The sequence below is a fragment of the Miscanthus floridulus genome, chromosome 4 (genome assembly GCF_019320115.1).
Source record: "Miscanthus floridulus cultivar M001 chromosome 4, ASM1932011v1, whole genome shotgun sequence".
NCBI lineage: Eukaryota > Viridiplantae > Streptophyta > Magnoliopsida > Poales > Poaceae > Miscanthus > Miscanthus floridulus.
In genome coordinates, this window is record NC_089583.1 from 65,327,084 (window position 1) to 65,348,591 (window position 21,508).

Below are 21,508 nucleotides of genomic sequence, written 5' to 3' on the forward strand. Positions count from 1 at the left end.
ATTCTCCTATTTTGCAAATAGACTTGCTTCAATATGACTACCTCACAAGTTCAAGCCGTCCAACCATTCCAAGTATGATGGCAAGACCAAACCAAAGTAATGGCTCAGGATTTACTCGCAATTGATTGAATTGGCCAGAGGAGACGATGACATCAAGACCTTGTTCTTTCCCATGGCCCTAGAAACCATGCCCCTTCAGTGGTTTGGCAAATTGAATCCATGATCAATCAAAAATTGGGAGGACTTGCAAAGAGCTTTCTATGAAAATTTCGTGGGTATCATTACACACCCAATCACCCACGCAGAGCTAAAAGGACTCAAGCAGAAAGGAGGTGAAAGTCTTAAAAATTACTATCGACGGTTTGGCGAACTACGAGCTCAAGTACATGACATCACCCAACGAGAAGTAACCAAAGCTTTCTCTCACAGAATCATGGCTAGGTGGCAATTTCAAGATTTCTGCAAAGAGAACCCAAGAAACAATGAAGAATTCAGACGAACAGTGGAAAAGATGATTACCGCAGAGGAAAAGACACAAGAAAGATTCCTGGATTGAAACAACAGAGACAACCCGGACAGGCAAAATCCTCGAAACAACAGACATCAGGAAAGAAAACGTGGACCAGACAACACCGTAGCAGTGACTGACAAATCAAGGAAGTTTTCAAAGCCCAGAAGGTATGACGACATTGAAAACATGTGTTGCCCCTTGCACCCCAAAGGAAATCACACCATCGAAGATTGCTACACCTTCAAAGATCAATACACGAGGAAAGATAGTAAGGAGAAGAAGAAGACAACCATGAAGATAAGGGATTCCAAAAATCTAGGGGGATAGTAGCAGTAATCTTTGTCGGGGTTCCAGATTCCAGAAGCAAACGTCAAGAAAAGCTAGCATTACGAACCATCATGGCAGCAGAACCTGCTACACCAAGATATCTCAATTGGTCACAGTATCCAATCCAATTTTCAAGAGAAGACCAATGGACCAGCGTAGGAAATGCATGTCATTACCCACTGGTTCTAGACCCAACTATTGCCGGTATGACTGTTATGAAAGTACTAATCGATGGAGGAGCCGGACTCAACATCATTTTTTCAGAAACTCTAAGGAAGATGGGACTACAACTCGCTGGGATGATTACACCAACAAGCATGCCTTTTTTTTGGCGTAGTACCCGGCAAGGCAGCAATGCCACATGGACAAATCACTCTACCGATTACTTTTGGAACTCCCTCGAACTACCGTATAGAGTTCATCAAGTTTGAAGTTGCGGACTTTGATTCATCATATCATGCAATCCTCAGGGCACCCAGCACTAGCAAAAGTCATGGCGATACCGCACTATCCATACCTGTTACTTAAGATGCTAGGGCCTAACAGGTGTCCTTTCTCTTCAGGAGCGATTTGAAGCGCGCTTTTGACTACGATGTTCAGGAAATCCAAATTGCTACAAAAGCACAGGCCGCCGATGGAAGAAAAGAAATAGCCGCTGTTGCAATAGAAATGAGCCTAGAAGAGCTAGTGATACCGGCTAAAAACCCAGCATCCTAGCACCACCGAAAGAAGCCGACTGTCAAGCAAATCGACCTAGGCATAGGTGATCCCTCCAAAACGGCAACCATCAGCGCTCACCTCTCGGCAAAATAGGAACTCATGCTCACCAACTTTCTTTGGGACAACAAAGATATCTTTGCTTGGAAGCCGGCCGACATGCCAGGGGTCCCAAGAGAGTTGGCTGAAGCACAGAATTGATATCAATGAAGGCTCCAAGCCTATGAAGCAACTGACTACGACGATTCTCAACTGACAAGAAGGCAAGCAATTAAAAAAGAAATTTCAAAACTAATGACAGCCGAATTCATCAAAGAAATCCTCCATCCTAGATTGGCTAGCAAACCCTAGTTCTAGTACAGAAAAAGAATAAGGACGAGTGGCGCATGTGTGTCGACTACACAGATCTCAACAAACACTGCCCGAAAGATCCGTTTGGGCTACCACGCATTGATCAAATAGTTGACTCAATAGCAGGATCTGCCCTATTATCCTTCCTTGATTGCTATTCAGGATATCACCAGATTGCATTAAAGGAACAAGACCAGAGGAAGACATCTTTCATCACTCCATTCAGTGCCTATTGCTACAAAACCATGTCATTTGGACTCAAGAACGCTGGTGCCACTTACCAAAGAGCTATCCAAATGTGCCTCGGTGATCAGATTGGCGAAAACATAGAAGCATACGTGGATGACGTAGTAGTAAAAACAAAGAACCTGGATACACTCATTGAAGACTTAAAGCAAACCTTCGAAAAACTTGAAAAGATAGAGGTGGAAATTGAACCCAAACAAGTGTGTATTCAGAGTTCCTTCAAGACAACTACTCGGATTCTTGGTCAGTCATCATAGAATCAAAGCAAGCGCCAAGAAGATTCAAGCCATAACAGAGATGGGCCCTCCTCGAAGTGTCAAAGATGTGCAGAAACTAACAGGCTGCATAGTGGCCCTCAATCGTTTCATATCAAGACTGGGCGAAAAAGGGTTACCTTTCTTTAGATTGCTAAAGAAGATAGACAAGTTCGAGTGGACAGAAGAAGCCAATGAAGCTTTCAAGAAGCTCAAGGCATATCTCACATCCTCACCCCTTCTCACACCTCTGAAGAAATACGAAGACATGATGCTGTACATTGCGGCAACTTCTACTGTGATCAGCATAGTGATTGTCGTGGAAAGAGAAGAAGAAGGGCGTGTATATAAAGTACAACGCCCCATATACTACATCAGTGAAGTACTGTCAGAATCAAAAATTCAGGTACCCGCATATGCAAAAACTACTCTACGCCCTCCTAATCACTTCACGCAAGCTTCGTCACTACTTTGAAAGCCACAAGATTACCGTGGTGATAGATTTCCCATTCGGAGACATCCTACACAACAGAGATGCAACAGTGCGCATATCTAAGTGGGCAGTTGAACTTGGTGCTCTCAATATCGATTTCACCCCACGAAAGGCAATTAAATCTCAAGCCCTGGCTGATTTTGTTGCCGAGTGGATAGAAATTCAACAACCTATGTCAAATACCATCCTTGATCACTGGAAGATGTACTTTGATGGATCACTCAAGCTAGGTGGAGCCGGTGCAGGCGTTCTCCTCATTTCTCCAGATGGAAAACAACTCAAGTATGTCCTTCAGATACTATGGCAAGCTACAAACAATGAAGCAAAATACGAAGCCCTCATCCACGGGCTACGAGTGGCAATTACCCTCGGAATCAAGCGTTTACTCGTATACGGCGATTCAGCACTAGTCATCAATCAAGTCAACAAAGATTGGGATTGCACCAAAGAAAACATGGGCACTTACTGTGCAAAAATATGAAAGCTCGAAAAACATTTTCAAGGACTATAAATTCTACACGTCCTGCATGATTCTAATATTGCGGCAGACGTCCTCGCCAAGCTTGGGTCAGACAGGGCGAAGGTCCCACCCTGGTGTATTCATAGAGGAGTTATCAGCTCCCTCTATCAAACAACCTGGTGAGATAACCCCTGAAATCTCAGCTAAAGGCACCCAGATTTTGGTAATCACCACTTCATGGACCTAGGTTTTTATTGATTACATCAAGGAGAATAAGTTGCCGGCGGAAAAATAAGAAGCTACCCGAGTTGTTCGCAGAAGCAAGAATTACGTCCTAGTAGGAGACAAGCACTATAGAAGAGCCGCATCATCAGGAGTACTCCTAAAATGTGTCTCATTTGAAGAGGGCAAAGAGATCCTAGACGAAATACACTCAGGTTGCTGTGGAAATCACGCCGCTTCAAGAACACTAGTCGGCAAAACATTCCGCACCGGTTTCTACTGGCCAACCGCTTTGAAAGATATAGAAGAACTCATCAGAAGATGCAAAGGTTGTCAAATGTTCGCAAGACAAGCTCATGTGCTAGCTCACAACCTCATCTGCATCCCACCTGCTTGGCCTTTCTCCTGCTGGGGCCTAGATCAAGTAGGACCTCTCAAGAAAGCAAAAGGCAGCTTCGAGTACATCTTCGTAGCAATTGACAAGTTCACCAAGTGGATTGAATTCAAACCACTCGCAAAATATAGCACAGCCAAAGTAGTCGAGTTCATCCAAGACATTATGCACCACTTCAGCATGCCCAATCGAATCATCACAGATTTGGGTTCTCCCTTCACAGCAATAGAATTCCAAAGTTGGGCATAGGACTATGGCTTTAGAATAGATTACACATCAAGTCGCACATCTAGAGGCCAATGGACAGGTCGAAAGGGCAAACGGACTCATACTAGCTGGATTAAAACCAAGATTGTATGAAGAACTAGTATTCTATGGATCAAAATGGATTGAAGAATTACCTAAGGTCGTATGGGGGCTACAGACTCAAATAAGCAGAGCCACCGGATACTCACCTTTCTTCTTGGTTTACGGATCAGAAGCCGTACTACCTGCAGACTTGATCTAGGACGTCACCAAGGATAGAACAATACGATGAAGGAGAAGCAGAACACACCCTGAAGATTAGAACTCGACTAGTACAGAAGAAGTCAGAGTAAACTGCTACCCTTCAATCAGCAAGATACCTCCAAGGACTAAGACGCCACTACAATAAGAATACCCAGTCTCGATCATTACAAGTCGGAGACCTAGTACTAAGAAGAATACAAAAAAACCGATGGACGCCATAAACTACTCAGTCCATGGGAAGGTCCTTTTATCATCACAAAAGTCACCAGACCGAGCACATACAAGTTGATAACTGAAGGCGGAAAAGAAGTTAACAATACATGGCACATCAGTCAGCTACGAAGATTCTATGCATGAAAACAACTCAAGGGAAAATATATATACAAGCCACAAGAGATCAATGTTCATGATCAACAAAGATAGCGCTCATTAACAACATATGTACTATTGTGACCTATCAATATTCATGATCAATAAAGATGGTTCTTTCTCGACAAACATGTCTTATTATGGCTTTCCCCGAGTTGTTTCCAATGCGAACCAAAAAGCAAAATGGCTAAAAAGACACCTGAGCATACCGGCCAAGAGCAAAAGAGCTGAAAACATGCTTGAGCCCGCCGATGAGGGTAGCTAATAAGCTAACACCCGAACCAAAAAGAAAAATGGCTGAAAAGACGCCTGAGCATACCAACCGAGAGCAAAAGAGCTGAAAACATGCTTGAGACCGCCGATGAGGGTAGCTAATAAGCTAACACCTGAACCAAAAAGCAAAATGGCTGAAAAGACGCCTGAGCATACCGGCCGAGAGTAAAAGAGCTGAAAACATGCTTGAGCCCGCCGATGAGGGTAGCTAATAAGCTAACACCCAAACCAAAAAGCAAAATGGCTAAAAAGACGCCTGAGCATACCGACCGAGAGCAAAAGAGCTAAAAACATGCTTGAGCCCGCCGATGAGGGTAGCTAATAAGCTAACACCCGAACCAAAAAGCAAAATGGCTGAAAAGACGCCTGAGCATACCGGCCGAGAGCAAAAGAGCTGAAAACATGCTTGAGCCCGCCGATGAGGGTAGCCAATAAGCTAACACCCAAACCAAAAAGCAAAATGGCTAAAAGGACACCTGAGCATACCGATCGAGAGCAAAAGAGCTGAAAACATGCTTGAGCCCGCCAATGAGGGTAGCTAATAAGCTAACACCCGAACCAAAAAGCAAAACGGCTGAAAAGACGCCTGAGCATACCGGCCAAGAGCAAAAGAGATGAAAACATGCTTGAGCCCGCCGATGAGGGTAGCTAATAAGCTAACACCCAAACCAAAAAGCAAAATGGCTGAAAAGACGCCTAAGCATACCGGCCAAGAGCAAAAGAGCTGAAAACATGCTTGAGCCCGTCGATGAGGGTAGCTAATAAGCTAACACCCGAACCAAAAAGCAAAACGACTAAAACTAAGCCTGAACATAAATCAGAGCAACTTCAAGACAAGACCCTCCAGCTCCTTGTTCCAAATAGCAAGAGGCTCAGGGGCTACACTCAGAAGATCCCAAGAAGTGCTACATGGTTTCGCTCAAGAAAGCACTCGGACAACGCTTGTTCCTGCTCAACAAGACTTGAAGAAAACAAGATGAGGCTTCCAGAGCTCTACCATGGAGTGCTCGGGGGCTTGCCAGTCCTAGGATATTTTTGCAACCAGAGATAGGACCAGATGCTGACCACACTCCGAGCTAAGCCAAGAAGAAGAAGCTGGAGATATCCTAAGTCTTTTCAGTACTAACAAGAACACAAAGTTTGTTGAGACAACGGTCTATACCGAGTTGTTTACAAGTCACAGACGAAAGCCAGACAAGCACTCGACCAATCAAGGAAGTCTGTCAAGACATCAATATACATATACCAAGTTGTTTACAAGGCACAAACAAAAGCCAGAAAAGTACTCAACAGATCAAGAAAGTTTGTTAAGACAATGATTTACCTAAGCCGAGTTGTTTACGAGACAAAGAAATACAGACAAAGAAGACATCAACAAAAAATAAAGATTCTCCATTCAGTTTTCAAGTATAGTGTTTTGTTACAGAAGCTAGAATACAAAGGTCAATTACATCAGGCATTGTCATCAGGAGAAGAAACATCAATGTTAAGATTATCTACAATCTTCCTGGCTAAGTCATCGACCTCAGGCTCCAACCTCTCAACAGCATCTAGGTACTCTTGGCTCTTAGCTTCATCAGCAACCTTGGACAAAGGGAAGTCCGAAGAAAGAATCTGAACCTAGGCAAGAACATTCCTGGTACAAAGATGGGCACACCGCTTCATGAACTCCTGGAAACGGGTCGGCACTTGGGGAATGAACTGAGCCCAAGAATGACCATCATCTACTGGAGTCCTGGAGAAGGTCGGCTACTGACCTGAAAAGACTTCCACAAAGCCTTCTAGTTCTCAGTAGCCGTTGCCAACTTGCCAGTCAAGTCCTCAACGGTTTTTTGGGCCTGCACAAGATCTCTATCAGCTCCACACCTAATCAACTTACCAAGCGTGAGTTCTTCTTTAGCTTGAGTAATTACCTCCTTAGCCTTATTGTGGCTAGTACGAGCGAGTGTCTTCATCTCCTCAATACCCTCTAAGAGCTTCTGCTTTTCAACTCGAAGAGCTAGACCAAGCAACAAAAGACAAGTCAGCAGAAAGGCAAATTTGAATACAAAGGAAAGCAAAAAAGAACTCGTGATACCATGGCACTCTTTCTTCATGGCCTCCACGTTTTTAAGGCCTCCTGGGCAGCTGCATCCCTCTACTTTTCCACCTCAACTACCCAGGCACGGAGAGCCTTCTCCTCATTCTGATGCGTCTAGCGCTTAGTCTCCAACTCGGCCCGACAGAGGTCAAGCTCTGCCTTCAGGGTACTCACCTCAGAAGACAACTTTTTCTTGTTTTTAGACAAGAAAAAGAAGCCGGTATGATCATGAGAAAAAGATTGAGCAAAAAGAAAGAGAGAGAAAACAAGAAATAAGGATAGGAGAAAAATGAACATCCAAAGAAAGAACTACAGAAAAACTTACCTAGAGCCTTTCCCCAAAAGAAGTCACAAGGGTCGACAAGCTTCCCCAGGCGGCGGTTAGCTCCAATAATCGATGAGTGGCATCAAACTGCTGCACCACATCATCAGCCAAAGGCGGACCATTGGAGGCAAGAAGAGGAGAAGGAGAAGCCGGCCAAGGCGAAGAAGGCACGACCAGGGCAATCTCCTAGGAAGCCATGGCCAATCCCTCAGATGAACCCGCCGCAATGGCCACGATCACCTCGGGAGCCGGCAAATCAGCAGCTGCGGACTCCGTCCCCCTCATAGCCACCTCGGCGACCGTGCATTCCGAGTCCTGAGACTCAGTACGCAAGGGTGCACCTAGAGGTTTGACAAGAAGTCAACTAGAGGCTCGGGGAAGACGAAGACCTAAAAGTTGACAAGGAAACTCGTCAAAAAGAATAAGAAAAAAGGGGAACAAAAGCAAAGAAATAAAACCAGAATGCACTCACTCAGCTATCTTCTTCTTCATGAAACCAAAAGAAGACCTTGCAGGGGGAACCACAGCGACAATAACATCACCGCCACCCTACGACAGGAGCGGTGCAGCCGGTACTAGAGCCCTAGAAGAACTCGAATCCGATGACCGCTTACTACAAGAGAACAAGACCAAAGTCAGAACAAAAAGAAGGGTTCAACAATAGGGAAACAAGAAAAGAACTCACCGACGAGTAACAAGGGCAGCATCATCATCCTCTTCCTCCTCACTCTCGACCAAGGCCACCATGGCTCCGGTTGAAAAAGGACAAAAGTACTCAGTCAAAGATAAAAACAAACAGCAAAAGGACAGAGCGTATTAATATGTTCACCTAAGAGAATGCTAGCTACAACTAGAGTACCTGGACGAGTACTCGACTAGTGAGACTTCTTGGCAGCAGATGGAGCAAAAGAAGAACTATCCACTCGCCCCCTCTTTCCGAAAGTATGAGGAGCTCGAGGAACTAGACGAGGAACATACTCTTCATATACGTCAGAAAATGCGGAAGAAACACCAGGAAGCATCATGGTAGTTTGAAACTTACTGGTCAAGGATGCCCCAGCAAGACTACCCCCAACCTCCACATTTGCAGGGAGAACATCAAGGGGAATTGGATCAGCGAAATTACGCCCCAATTCCTATAAAAGAGTAAAACAACAAGACAAGGAAGATTAAGCAAAAGTAGATACAACGAAAGAGAATCAAAAGTATCCGTATAAAGAAAAGAACAACTCACAGTAGGGGGCGGGTTCTTTGCGTTGTACTCAAGGATAGCAAGCGGAACAACGCTTACTCCTTTCAGCATCTTCTAGAGACGCTCGAGCACCTCCTCATCAGTCAACTCAAGGGCAGGGACCATACGAGAAGGGTCCTTCACCCTAGAGTACTCAAAACCATAATGTTCACGCTCCTTCAAAGGTTGAACTCGGTGACGAAGAAAACTTGAAATAATCCCAAAGTCGGTCAAGCCTTGCTGTTTCAGAGTGCAAATCCTATCGAGAAAAGGCTTGATCGTCTAGAGTTCAGCCATCGTCACAGGGTTCTTTTCCCATCAGTCATTAACCAAGGGACCAGAGCCAGAGTGAATGGAAAGAGAAGGAATCAAGTTGGCAGCATAAAACCAGTCAGCACGCTAATCCCTTATAGAATCAACCAGGTTATAGTCAAAGAACTTGCTCTTAAGACCCTGGCGAAACTAAATTCCACAGCCACCAAGAACATTGGTGTCATCGCGGTGGGGTTGGGGCTTTAGGCGGAAAAAGTAACAAAAGAGGGAAAGAGAAGGAGGAATTCCAAGGAAGGTTTCACAAAGATGAACGAAAATAGAAAGATGAAGGACAACATTGGGGGTAAGGTGATTCAGGCTAATCCCAAAATAGCCGAGAAACCGATGAAGAAAAGCAGAAGCCGGAAGGCAAAGTCCAGCACAGATAAAGGAAACGAAGAGAATAATCTCACCAGGACCTAGAGCAGGGACCCGATGCTCGCCCGGAGCCCTCCATTTAGCAATGTCCTTGCTCTAGATTAGACCATCACCAACAAGCTCATGAAGCTGGTCTTCAGTCGTTGTCGGAGCCGGCCAAACCTTCTGGGCAGCCCTCATGGCCATGAACTCTTGGTTCTCGATCACGGAAAGTGATGATTCCTCATCCACAAAGGCTGCCTGGGACTTGCTCGTGGCTTTCTTCCTACCCATGTACTAGCGGAAGTAAAAAGGCACTAGAGAAAGAGAAGGCTCGGACGGCAGCGCTCAGATGACAGTGGCAATGGCGACGGCGGAGTTGCGAAGGCTAGGATTTCAAGGCAAAGGCAGGGTACCAAAGAAAAGGAGGAGAAAGGCCTTTAAATAGATTTTACACCGATAAAAACATGGCCCACCAGACCCATTTTAACACGACATGAGGACGCAACGGTCCATTTACCGACGTAGCTAAAATGACGGACTGGCTCAAATCCACACAACGGTATAGTTCAACAAGTAGATTTCAGACTTATCCATCCAGCACCATGGTGGAGTTATCATATTACCACAAAAAGAACTCATCAACAATAAAGCAAAGAAGGGTTATCTCACAAGGAGCGCAACAACCCGGTCCTTATAGAAAGAACTCGGAAATCTCATCAATAACCAGGACATCAGGAAAATAAAGAATTACAACTCAGAAGACAAGATTCTTTCCATTATAACTAGTTTCAAAAATAGAAGATTACATATCTTACAAGACCCAATGAACTCGGTACCACGAAAAGCAAAGTAGCAAAGAGGAACCCGGACACGGCTAGGCTCTGGAACAACTACGTGTTCCAAATTGCTACTCAGAAGGACAAACCACCCTCGGCTACACTGTTTTCTTCAAAGGACGGACACAGTGCATCCAAGGCAGAAATCAGCAGCACGGCGGGACAACATGGAGCAGAGAAGGCCGGCAGGCATCTGTCTACCCAAGTCCAATGTGACGCTAGATATGATGCTGATCTACATCGGACAGTCTCAGGGCAGGCGACGAGGATCAACCCAGAATTGCCAGATGAAGGATCGCATCCCACATCACAAGACTCCCTCCAACTACCGCCACGTACTTCCAAGTACAATGCTGCTGTGGGATTAGCCTACCTCTAATCCCTATCACAAGACTCCCTTCAACCATGCAACAAAGTGCTCAATGAATCAAGACAGTACAACAGAAGGGTATTTATAGACCAAAGAAGCGGTGCACATAGACCGGGAGCACCAACAGAACAAGCCTAACAAAGGATAGAGTGAAAAGATAGAATTCAATAAAAAAGGACTCAGGCGTGAAGGAACAGTACTCAAGGACAAGCATATTTGAAAGGATATACCAACACTATACAACTCGTGAACAAACAATATTTACACTCAACCACCACCATACAACTACATCTGAACAACAGCAGACTACCAGAGAATATGCCAAGACCCTGCATCCGAGTTCTTTCTGAACATAAGAACCCTAGATATATGCTCGAGGGCTGCAACAGCAGAGATTTTCAGTTCTTTTGAACAACTCAGATTCAAGACCCTCCAACTTTTTGTTCCAAATAGCAAGAGGCTTAGGGGCTACACTCAGTGAGTGCACTTTTTCCTTCAAAAAACATGCACGTCACTAAGAGGACTACTTCAAGACAACAGTTTTTCAAACGACATAAAGATTCAAGACCCTCCAACTTTTTGTTCCAAATAGCAAGAGGCTCGGGGGCTACACTCAGTGAGTGCACTTTTTCCTTCAAAAAGCACACATCACTCAGAAGACTTCTTCAAGACTAGACAACTTCAAGGCCACACGACAAAAAGAACCTGGGTATATGCTCGGGAGCCCTTCGACAAAGAATCAGGGAGATTTCAATAATAGATCCTCAATCTCCTTGTGCCAAACAGCAAGAGGCTCGGGGGCTACATCCAAATGGAAGTACTTTTTTCTTCAAAAAGATACACACCATGCGAAGATCTCACGAAGCACTACACGGTTTCGCTCAAGAAAGCACTCGGACGACGCTTGTTCCTGCTCGACAAGACTTGAAGGAACAAGACGAGGCTTCTAGAACTCAACCATGAAGTGCTCAGGGGCTTATCAGTGCGGGTGAAGATATAGTCTAACTAGGATTCTTCCCCTGTAATCTTAGTAGCAGTATTATTATGTAATCCACTAGGAACTCTCATTGTAAACCGACTAGGACTCTGGCCTCCTGACTATATAAAGGAGGGCAGGGCTCCTTAGATCAGGAGTTCAGATAACAATTGTATGACATAACACTTTACGATCAATCCAACGCAAAGGCTAACGCCGACTAGACGTGGGGCTATTACTCAATCAAAGATCGAGGGTCCGAACTAGGATAAATCGACTAGTCTCTTGTGTTTACCGTCGAGTTCTGCATACGCTGAAGCCCAAACATACTACCCCTGAGGACCCCTATGACAGGCTATCGATGGTCAAACATCGACATAGGCCTAGGATGTCAGCCACACAGAGAGATAGAATAGGCGGCACGGCAGTTGGGCCGTGGCGTGGCTTGGTGTTGGGCCTGCCTCGGTGCTTGACCTATGGTTGGCGTGGAGAAGGGGGGAAAGAAGGGAGCTAGGCCAGGGAAAAATGAGGAAAGAGGGGAAAGAAGAGATGATGGGCCACGGGAAAAAAAAAGGCAGGCCGGCTAGGCCAAGCGGGAGGGAAGAAGCTAGGCCAAGCCGAAAGAGAATGAGGGGAGAAGAAGAATTTCTTTGCTATTTTGTTTTCAAAACCAAATTCAATTTTGAACCAAATCAAATTCAAATAGATTTTTGAATATACTTTTCAATTCAAATAAAAGTGAGAAATTTTGGTAGGTTTCCAAAAATAATTTTTTACAACTTTTTAAATCCTTTTATTTTCAAATTTTCTTTTCTTTCATTACAAAGTAAATTTTAATTTCATTTGCAAAAGCAATTTAAACCATTTTAAATTTTCAATCAAAACCACTCAACCCATTAAATCAAATGCAAGGGCATGTATGCTCAAACATGTTGCTAGCTTATGATGAATTTTAATTTAACAGAAAGTTTTATTTCCTACACTATCATGAGCACAAAATTCATAAATAAACTATTTTGAACCTATTTTTAAAAGAGGCAAATTTTGGGGTGTTACAATTCTACCCCCTTAAGATGAATCTCGTCCCTGAGATTTGGAGAACGTCGACTAGGAGATAGGGATACTTCGTCTTTGGATTTTTCTTTACTTGCTCGTGTAGTTCCATCATCTTGACAAGGATCTCACTTTACTTTGCATACTATTGACCTTACTCCAAGTAACTTGTCAAACTGATTCCAACATTCTAAAAGGTACTCCAAACAATACTCAGGTAACTCCAATCACTAGGCCACCTTTCCTTTTTAGTCCATAATTATTAGACCTCTTTCTTCATATGTTCACCTTCCAATAGAGCCTTTTCACTTTGTTGGTTAGAAAGAGAATCTACAACCAATATCCAAAAGATCCTAGTTAAGTTGCTCGAACTTGGAATACCATTCTTAGCTCTTGGTGTCACCCGAACCTTCCTAGCACAACTCTTTGTTGCTAAGGGCATCGGCTGTGACTTTTACTTCTCCAGGTGATAGCACTTTTCCAAGTCATAATCAATCTCATTCCAATGATCTTCTAATGATCTTTGAAAAACCTTCAATGAACCTCGGATAGAATCTTACTATTCTAAGGAACTCCGAGACACTCTTACATGCTTGGGTGGTTTACAACCAAACTCATCATTAACTTTCGCGAGTTCTTCTCCCTATTTTTACCATTAAAATAACATATCCCAAGAAGAGAACTTCCTACAACAAACTCACTGGCTAACTTAGTGAAACATTGAGATGTTCTGAGTCTCAATTAAATTAGCTATAGATGTCCAATATCTCCTTCATTTGTCCTCCATACCAACCTATCCCAGGTATGTTGAGGATTAAACTCTCAATTGATAATAGCTCTTGGAGAAAATCAATTCTTGATGAATACATCAGTTCCTTGTAGACAACCCAACATATTATCCATCTGTGCTTGATGGTGATCTCTCATTGCGAGGCATAACCCATACTTCTAAGTGAAGCATCAAAACATATGAAACCTTCGTCTTGCAACTTCTTTAGCTTGGCTACCCCCCCTAAGAAAAATTAAACTATGGGACACCAAAGTATAGCTTGCACCTTCTTCTAGTTGAGCTAATTAGTATCAAGACATTCTAACATCCCAATGATACTCTCATGTATGGGCAAGATCAAGAAATCTGAAATTCCTCACGGAATGAAAGATAGCAGCACGGTAAAACAGTCGTAACTCTCATTCTGTTAATCCAATGAAGCTATAGATTATACCATTGGAAAGCTTATAAAATTCTCCACAGTTTCCTTAAAGAACACTTTTCCAAATTCTGCAATTCAAATAGTCAAAAACAGTGCACAACAGAATCTACTCCAAATTTCAGACAGCACAGGTGCATCATCTTGTGATTTTCATATCTCCCAAACCGTAATGGCTATAAGGGCGGTTCTTGTGGTCAGAGAAAGATATTGAAATCTACTATTGTATAGAATTTTCTCATGATTTATGATTGTCCAAATCAGAGATATATGCCAAAGAATGCAGGCTGCATCGAAACGACAGGATAGGGAGAACAGAAGAAAACCATAACCCAACAATTTATTGCACTGATCCTTATACCTTAGGCTTATAAACTAAATGAAATTGTGGGAACACCCAACAAGATCATTGCAATAATTATAAATATTCAAAACAAGCATAAGCATAATGACAATTCAACAAAGTACTAAAGGTGCACAATTCATTCATTGACTCAACTTGCGATGCTATCGTACTCATTGTACTAGGGGTAACAATTCTAAGACTCATCTTTAGATTACGCAACAAGGTGGTGAGGAATAGTTCTAAAAGCATATCAAATCAAGGAGTGAAGATGAGAACAAAGACTTCAAAATAAGCACCAAGGTAGAGATGAATAGCAAGGGTAGAGATATAGTAGAGAAGAAAATATCAAGGTTCGTAGAGCAAGGATTTTTGTAGCAACTTCGAAACCTTAGAACGACCAGTTTATACTAGACTTGCGTCCTATAGTCAGCATTGCTCTTATACCACTTTGTAACACCAGGTTTTATGAACAAAATCAGATACACACCATATGTGCCCAGGAAGTCAAATCTCACATATAGCTACAAATAAGGGTAATATCGAAAGACAATGCTCAATATATAACGTACTTAGTATAAAGAATATAACCTTAGATATCAAAAAGCGGAAAGACAACTTCAATCCTTGGGTGAAGACTCTAATTCCATAGGGACAACTGACTGGTTGATCACAAGCCTAATTCTTTCAAACTCTAGCAATCTGGTACCCATCCGAGATTTTTATCCAAATAATTGAAAAATAAAGAAAGCGTAAGTACATGTCGTACTCAACAAATATAATATGGGGTTCATGAGGCTCAAAAGGCTAACACTAGTTTAACTACGATTAGCTTTTAATGAGTCATGATTTTAGCAATTGAGTAGCAACAAGTTTATCACAAGCCCATGTAAACACATGATCAGGTAAACATGAATATTGAATAGCATAAATGGTAATCATTAATGAGCATCTTCATCATCAGTATACATTAGTGATCATCTATTCCGTAAATGTTCTAAGGCCGCTCGTGACCGTGAACACGACTGATATACCAATTTTACACTCTGCAGGGGTTGTACACTTTCAATGTGAGTCAAGATTTACCCTTTCGCCCGAGGTACCTAATCTCTTGACCCACTTCCAAGGAAGATCAATAGGATTCACTATGAAACCTTTCAAAGGTTTGTCTAACAAGTTACGGCCGCTAAGGTTTCCCCATCAATAAGCATGAACCCCCCTCCAAGGAGTGACTAACAAAATAACAAGAAACCAAAGTGCACCCTCTTGGCAGGCCAAGATGATACAAATCAGAGCCCCTCTTGCGTCATAAAGGTAACCACTAACAAGCTAGAAAAGGTCCTCATACTGAGCTAAAGCCAGAGCCATATAGCCCTCACAGTTGTATTGTAAGTGCCGGATGACCACTTCCAAATAAGTCCTTAGGAAGAGGAATCTAGAGCACCATAAAAACAGCCTAATGCTCTAGCCCCCTGATTCCATGTTGCTAAAAAGCATCTTTTAATGTTTATTCATATACCATTAGTCAAGTTACAAGATCATGGTTATAGTTGAGCACTAGCATCATACTACCCAATGTAATAACCCAAAGGTATCAAGGTACAGGGTAACAAAGTACTAGGAAATCCTTAGTGGCAGTCAAGGTAGACACATGCAGCGTGAATTAAATGATTAAAGGTGTATAGGACAACAAGGAAGATCCTATGCTATACTTGCCTTAAAATTATATCCTTCTTCTATTGAGTCATAGCCTCCAAAGAACTTCTAGATCATCAACTTCTTTTATACCAACGCAAAGCTCACCGACTGGACATGATAATAAAGCACCACACAAGCATCCATGCAATCATACATGAAGCAAACAATAGATCTAAATTAGAATAGTACACCAATCATAGAAAAATAAGTAAAAGAGTTTGAAACATGATCATACGCATCGCTACGAACACACAGATGCGAGAGGCACGCTAATCAGAGCTACGGTTGAAAAGATACAACTATCGACAGATCTACTTTATAAAAGTGAACCAAGAGCTTTATTAATTTTATCTATAAAGAAGGGTGTATCAAATATTTCAGAGAAATACCTACGTTGTATTAAGTCAAAATTCACATTTGAATTTAGAAGACAAAAATAGAATTAATCATATTTTTTTATAAATCTAATTGCATAATTATTAATCAAATTAGAGTTTAAACCATTAAATTCTAGAAATAGTGACATGATAAACATCGTTACTAATGCGTAGTTTATGTTGTTACGAATCTAACGCAATTTGAATGGGCTAAAACAGCGTTAAAACGTAGAAGATATGATTTAAACAAGATTTCTTTTAATAAGATAATATATTAAATCTAACCTCAAATTTTAAAAGTTAAAAATATATCTAACAGTGGTATGAACATGTAGATTATGAAATTACATACCTAACGCAACTTGAACGGGTCAATTTGGAGTTAAAATGGAGAAGTTATGGCCTAAAGAAAGTAGTGGCAAAACTATAAATAAGTGAAAACATATTTTGGATTAAACCGAAGAAACTACGCTTTCCAAAGAAGAACACATAATCTGTGATTGCGCTTTGGACCACGGGTTAAGATTCAATTAATTGTAAGGGGATTTTTGCAAAAGCGCCAGCGAAAGGATACGTTCTAATCTGAGCTCTTGATCTCCAGATGGACGGTCGAGAGCGGAGAGAGGCAGATGGAGATCGCTAACACAGTACCTGGATGGCGGCTCCATGGCCGGCATTGAGAAACTCATCGGCGTGCACGGGAAAACACCTATGGGCCACAAGAGATCAAACTAGGAACACGAAGAGAAGGGGAAGGAGATGGCGAACTCACCTAGGGCAACTACACGGCCGGAGATGGCGTGCGGCTTGGTGGGGCGACGGCGGATGGCGATGCGAGCTCGCTAGGGCAAGGGCGGTGGCTACGGCGTCTCGATGAGGTGGAGGCTTGCTCTAGGGCTCAGGATTGGAAGCGGCGAACATAGGCATTTGATTTTATGAGGTGAAGGCGGCTTGGGCGGCACAGCAATGGAGCATGTGTAGGGATGCCGGACAGAGCGGCACGATAGAGTTCGGCTTGGACTCGATCCGAAGGAAGAGGACGACCCTAGCAAGCGGGCCTAGGATGTCAGCCACACAGAGAGGGAGAACACGCGGCGCGACAGCTAGGATGTGGTGCAGCTTGGTGCTAGGCCTGCCTCGGTGCTAGGCCTATGGCTGGCGCGGAGAAGGGGGAGAAGAAGGGAGCTGGGCCAGGGAAAAATGAGAACAAAGGGGAAACAAGAGAAGATGGGCCACAGGAAAAAAGGCAGGCCAGCTGGGCCAAGCGGGACGGAAGAAGCTGGGCTAGGCCGAAAGAGAGTGAGGGGAGAAGAAGAATTTCTTTGCTATTTTGTTTTCAAAACCAAATTCAATTTTGAACCAAGTCAAATTCAAATAGAATTTTGAATATACTTTTCAATTCAAATAAAAGTGACAAATTTTGGTAGGTTTCCAAAAATAAAATTTTACAACTTTTTAAATCCTTTTATTTTCAAAATTTCTTTTCTTTCATTACAAAGTAAATTTTAATTTCATTTGCAAAAGCAATTTAAACCATTTTAAATTTTCAATCAAAACCACTCAACCCAATAAATCAAATGCAAGGGCAAGTATGCTCAAACATGTTGCTACCTTATGATGAATTTTAATATAACAAAAAGTTTTATTTCCTACACTATCATGAGCACAAAATTCATAAATAAACCATTTTGAACCTATTTTCAAAAGAGGAAAATTTTGAAATGTTACAGGGGTTGTAGTCAATCTTTTCTTCAAATCCTCAAAGTTAACCTGACACTTCTCGAACCAAACAAACTTAGCATTTTTCTCCAACTGAGCTGTCATAGGCTTGGCAAGTTTAGAAAATCCCTCTATAAACCTCCTGTAGTATCTAGCCAATCCTAAGAAACTACGAATCTCTCCCACATCGGTTGGTGATTTCCAATTCAACACATCTCTCACCTTGCTTGGATCTACTGCTATTCCACCATTAGAGACAACATGGTCTAAGAAAGAAAACTTCTTTCAATCAAAACTCACACTTGCTTCGCTTAGCATACAACATGTGTTCCCTGAGCTTATGCAAGACCAACCTTAGATATTCAGCATGCTCTTCTTTCATTTTGGAGAATACTAATATATCATCGATAAATACCACCACAAACTTATCCAAAAATTCTATGAACACCTTATTCATCAAGTACATAAAGTAGGCAGGTGCATTGGTCAAACCAAAGGATATAATGATGTACTCATACAAACCATACCTAATAGTAAAAGCTATCTTAGGTATGTCAGTTGCACGAATCTTCAGTTCATGATAACCAGAACGAAGATCAATCTTAGAGAAAACACAAGCACCTCTCAACTGATCAAACAAGCCATCAATTCTAGGTAGTGGATACTTGTTCTTGATAATAACCTCATTTAGTGACTGATAATTCACATACATCCTCTGGGTATCATCCTTCTTGTCCACAAATATAACTGGTGCTCTCCAAGATGATGAACTAGGACGAATGAAACCTTTCTCCTGTAACTCCTTTATTTGTTTCTTAAGTTCCTCTAATTCATTAACCCTCATTCTATATGGATACTTAGCTATAGGTGTAGTTTTAGGTAATAATTCAATAATAAACTCAATGTCACGATCACATGACATACCTGGCAAGTCATCGTGAAACGCATCTAGAAACTCATCCACCATTGGATCCTCCTTGTTGACGCTATCATCAAGCTGGTTCACTGTGGCTGTCGGTTGTGCTTGTACTACAACATCGACATTGATTCTATCCCCATTCGGTGCGGTCACAACAACTACCTTCTCTTGACACTGAATGATTGTTCAGTTTTGCTTCATCCAATCCATACCCAGAATCACATCAATGCCAGATGTTCTCAACACAATAGGGCTCACTTTAAACTCTACCCCTTTTAAGGATAGACTAGTTGGAAGACAACGATAAGAAGCTTGCATACTACCTCCTGATGAGTTTACTAATATGGGATCTTTCATGGCACATAAGGGTATGCTATGCGTTCTAACAAATGTTTGTGATATGAAAGAATGCGAAGCTCCAGAATAAAAAAGAACAGTGGCAGGAGTGGAATTAACATCAAACGTACCGAGCATGACTTATAGTTCCACAAGCGTCATCTCTGTAGACGCATGATTCACCTTTCCTATGTTGGGTGCTGGCTTTTGATAACTATTCTACCTCTGTGGGGTCTGCTGGTTTGGCTTCTTAGGGCAATTATAAGACAAGTGACCCTCTTTACCATAGCGGAAGCACTAGTTGGGAGTGCTAGGGACACTGGTCTTCGTGGGAGTGTGGTTAGATGCTCCCTGTCGTGGTGTCTGCTGGCCACTCTGCTGCTAGGGACGTTGATTGTCATTCTATAGAAACCATCCCTGCAGTATGATCGTCACGATATATTAATTTATAATTTCAGCAAAACAACAGTAGCCAAAACAATGCACTTCTTCAGTCAAAAACAACTTATTCAGGCTTCTCAATATGTCAATAAGAAATGATATATCCATGCATAAATTTCAGATAATGCATAGTCCCAAGACTCTCAACTGCCCCTAGAGGAAGGAACACTACTGATTACAGTTCAGTCAGATCTGAGAATTCAGTCCAAAATCTCAAACTAGTGTGTGGAGTGACAGACTAAAAGCTTTTTAGGGTGATTTTCCTCAATTCCGTGCAAAATTGGGCATGCCTTTTACCTGCACTACTGTCTAAGAACAAGCAAACAGGAACAAATAGGGCGTACCTTGTACCGGCTGTAGAGAGTACCATCGTCAGCTCAAGCGCTATTCAGCTGGCGGTCGGGAAGTCACCGCTGCTTGGAAAGCACGGGACCGCGTGGCTGCCTAGAACGGAGTGCTTGCGGTGGGTGGTGATGCCGCAACGATGTCTTGCGCCGCCGGGGGTGCGAGTTGCGGAGGGCCAGAGACTCGCGCCGGCCGGGTAGTCGCAGGTGCCGCCGGGGGAGGTCCCGACGGCAGGAGACTTGCGGTGGGTGAGGGTCTCGCGCCGTCGGGGGTCCGAGTCTCATGGCCAGGGGGGTCGCGCGCAAGAGCTGGGCTGCGGCTCCGTGCGCGGGCGAGGGACCCTATCTGCGAGCGGGTGCTGGGAAAAATGGCGGTGGGAGCTGGCGGGAAGTGGCGACCGGGAAAGAAGTCACGCGCGCTGTCTTTTGCGAGCTCTGGCATTTGGGTTTCGATGGCGCCAGTTCTGACCGCCCAAATTTCGGTTGGCTCTCAACTCTCATGTTCTCTTCTCTTGTTGCCAGGTATATTATATACAAAAAAAATATTTGAGCCCCAATTTGATCCGTCAATTGCAGATCGAGTTACCGGTCACTGGATTACTTATTCTAGGTAGTACATAGTTTTTTTATTATGTACTTAGATGTCCGCTATGTCTATATACATAATAAAAATGATGTATTTCAAAAACTAAAAACAACTTATAATTTGGAACGGAGGTAGTACAAAACAATTGGCTGATTAAAAGGTTTTGAAACTTTAATGGATGCTTTTTGTTTAGTCCAGTTTTAGTTGGTTTATTAAAAGATTATGGAACTTTTTCTAATAGCTAATTCGAAGATTGTGTACATGGGCAAACATATGAAATAAAAGGTATAATTAAGTTTTCATATAAGTATGGTAATTTTAGCTCGTTAATCAACTTGAATCTTGCTAGTAAGAGGGGAGATTATGTGTAAAAAAAACTAGATTTAGGCATAGATGCTAATAAATAGGATCAATGTGATTTATTGTGCACTTGGCCTCTGATGGTTCATGCTGTTTGGCAATAGTTCAAAGTTTCTCTAGTCTTAACACTTGATTCACCTAAATTAATTTCTACCACGAAGGGAAGGGAAGTTTAAAGACATGAACCTTTGAAAAACAAACAAATCATTAGTAAATGAGAAAATTTGGTCAATATTAATGGAAAATTTTGAAAAATAATAACTCCGATTATGGTTGGAGAAATGGAGACTATTGGTGAGGAGCGATCAAATGGCTAGACGTTGACCGGTTTGATCTCCAATCCGGTCCTAATAACTCTTATTATAAGGATAATGATTGGAGTAGTATAGTCCCGATGTCTCTATTCTTCGTTCGACCACACGCATTTCGACCACTAAGTGGACTAATACCCCACTAATTAGGCGGTTTAGATTTGGAGTCTTATTTTCCAACACTAAAATCTAAGTG